This window comes from Pyxicephalus adspersus, chromosome 2 (genome assembly GCF_032062135.1).
Source record: "Pyxicephalus adspersus chromosome 2, UCB_Pads_2.0, whole genome shotgun sequence".
In the NCBI taxonomy this organism is placed as follows: Eukaryota; Metazoa; Chordata; class Amphibia; order Anura; family Pyxicephalidae; genus Pyxicephalus; species Pyxicephalus adspersus.
The window spans coordinates 58,833,191-58,836,271 of NC_092859.1; positions in this window are offsets into that span (position 1 = coordinate 58,833,191).

Here is a 3,081-nt window from a genome sequence, read left to right on the forward strand (position 1 = left end):
GGCAAGGGAGGGCAAGGGTTTGATAGGTTGAAAGTGATAAGGTTATGATCAGAGAGGGGGAATGGTGAGTTGTCAAGGAGGGTGAGGTTGCAGAGTTCAGAAATTACCAGGTCTAAAGTGTGTCCGGCCTTTGTGTGTGGGGCCATTGATGTGTTGTGTGAGTCCAAATGAGGAGGTAATGGAGAGATAGAAAATAAGTTATTTTTAAGCTTTTTACCATGCATACAGGTGACACGTAACCTAACCCCTAAGAATCCTTGTAATGTAACATTTAACATACTACCTTAACATTACCTTAACCCTTTCCTAATCTCTAATTTTTTATTAACTTCTACAAGTGCATGTTCTATTCTTCTGACACCAGAACTATTGCTTCTGATGACTAGCATTCCAGTGCTGAAAGATGCAAGCAAAATGTCAGGTGCAAAGTCAATTTTAGGCAAGTAGATGGGCTGCATGCATAAATGTATATGGAGGGGATTCCCTGCCTAAAGGCTTTCTGATTAATGACAATGTTCATGTGATTATCCTGCCATTTATGTGAACACTAAGATTAGAGTAGGTGTTAGGTGGGCAAATAAAGCACTTTCCTTGGGGCAAAATGACAAGTTAGTTTTGAAGTACAGCTAAAGGTGTATACCAGTATAAACAAGTGCCAGATACTGTTTTAACTAGCAATTTAAACAGTGGCATTTGCCACTGTTTTTTATTTAGGCTTTGTGTCCAGGAGCAGTTATAAATGGTAACCACTTGCAAGCATTTTCAAATGGTTGTGTAGGACTACTTACCACAGTGACATAATACAAATATCATAACATCAAAGGTGCCAATGCAATAATATTTGTGAAAAGTATTATTACACTCGGGAACAATTTTGAACAAATTTTTTGTTGACTTCAATTTTAAGCTTATTTACACTAAAATAAGTATGCTGATTCTGAAAGTGTAGTAAGTTTTCTTCTATCACATCAGGTTTTTTCTCTACCGCTTATAATAATGCGATTACTGCAGCATTGGTTTGTAAAGGCTATTCATTTACACGCAAGACAGTATGGTCAGAGGTTGTGCACTGCTCTACCTAGTAAATAAGCAAAATTTATTTTTCTACTTACACACATATTTCCTTTCTTTCAGGTCATGTCTGGCTCTGCTGTTTCTCGTCGTAAGTGCCTAAACAACCCCGATTCATTTTGCCATATATATCTGTGGCGGTTTCACCATTCCCAGTCAAGGGGCCAACATCAACACATTTGTAGAGCAAGCCTATTTGGCATATTTCAAAATTAAACTTGGTGTTAAAGATATGTCTTGAGCACCTCATAGGGTGTGCAAACAGTGTGTCGACGGTCTATGGATGTGGACAAAGAAGGGAATACGTGATAAGATGCCATTTGGTATACCTTTGGTTTGGCGAGAGCCAGGAGATCATTTCAGTGACTGTTACATTTGTCACAGATCAGCATCTGGTACTGGTACTTGTTGTCCTCCTGATAGTGTCTGATTAAGCAGCAGCTGTTCCCACCTTGCTTTAGCTGCTCTGCTGGCTCTGGACTTAGGGGCGTTGCCGAGCCCTTCTTGCTAATTCATTCTCACCTGTCCTTTTAGTCCCGCCCAGCTAGCCTGTCAGTCTTCCTAATAATGCTGGGCCCAGTCAGACACTTATTGCCTCAGCAATAGGTGTTACTACCTGTGAGTATTCGGATTCCAGTCTTGTTTTCCTGTTCCTGACCTTGGCTTGTCCTGACAGTGCCTGTTCCTCTGCCTGCCTTGACCCGGTCCTGTTTTCGGTTTTGAATCTGCCTCTCGATTTATACTTTGCCTTCGGTTATCTCCAGCTGTCAGCTGCACGGGTGAGTCTGAGGGCCACAACCTGGGTGCTGTTCGCAGCAAAGCCCAACACCCCTTGCGGGGTGCTCTGGTGAACACCGGGCGGTACCTTAGACTCTCCGCCTCTGATATCACCTCCGCTAAACGTGCTGGTAGCACAGAGGGTCCACCTCCTTTTCAAGTGTCTTTATCGTGACACATTTGTATAGTGAAAACTTCAGGATATAACAAAAAAATAAATGTAACATAGAGTATCCTAGTCTACCATCCGCTTTACGCCCAAAGGCTTATTCAGATGAAATCCCAGTGCCGGTTTTCGTTACACTACCCTATCTTGAAGTACATGATTATGGTGATGAACTAGGTGACAACAATGATGAAGAGTTTGAAATTGAAGAGGACTCAGTTCGTAAGGGATTTAATCAGCATGAGTTGAGTGATTTGGCACGTGATTTGGGACTATCAAAGGAGACTTCAGAACTCCTAGCATCAAGATTGCGTGAGAAAAACTTATTTGAAAAAGGAACTAAGGTATCATACTTTCGAACCAGAGAAATTGCATTTCTGCAGTACTTTGGGGCTGACAGTGGCTTTGTGTATTGCCATAACATACCTGGTTTAATGGAGGAATTGGGAATTCCAATCTATAACTCAACTCAATGGCGACTATTCATCGAGAGCTCAAAGCAGAGCTTAAAGTGTGTCCTCCTTCAGAATGGCAATATATTTGGGTCAGTCCCAATTGGCCATTCAGTTTCTCTTTGTGAACAATATGCAGACATAAAGAGTCATTGAGTTGTTACAATATCACCAACACAATTGGGTCATCTGTCTTGATCTTGAAATGGTATGCTTCCTTCTTGGTCAGCAACGCGGATACACCAAGTATGCCTGTTATCTGTGCATGTGGGACAGCAGAGCTCGTGAGGGGCATTGGGTAGAAAGGAACTGGCCTTCAAGATCTGCCCTAAAACTAGGTGCTCCAAACATTCTACATGAGCCACTTGTTGATAGAAAGAATATTATATTCCCGCCTCTGCACATGATACTGGGTCTGATGAAGCAGTTTGTTAAAGCTTTGCCAACTGAAGGAGACTGTTTTAGGTACCTCATTTTGGCATTCCCTAGCTTGTCATTTGAAAAAATAAAGGCCAGTTGTGTTTGATGGTCCACAGATTCGGCAGCTCATCAAAAATGAACATTTCATCAGGACAATGTCAGATGTTGAAAAGAATGCTTGGTTATCATTCAAAG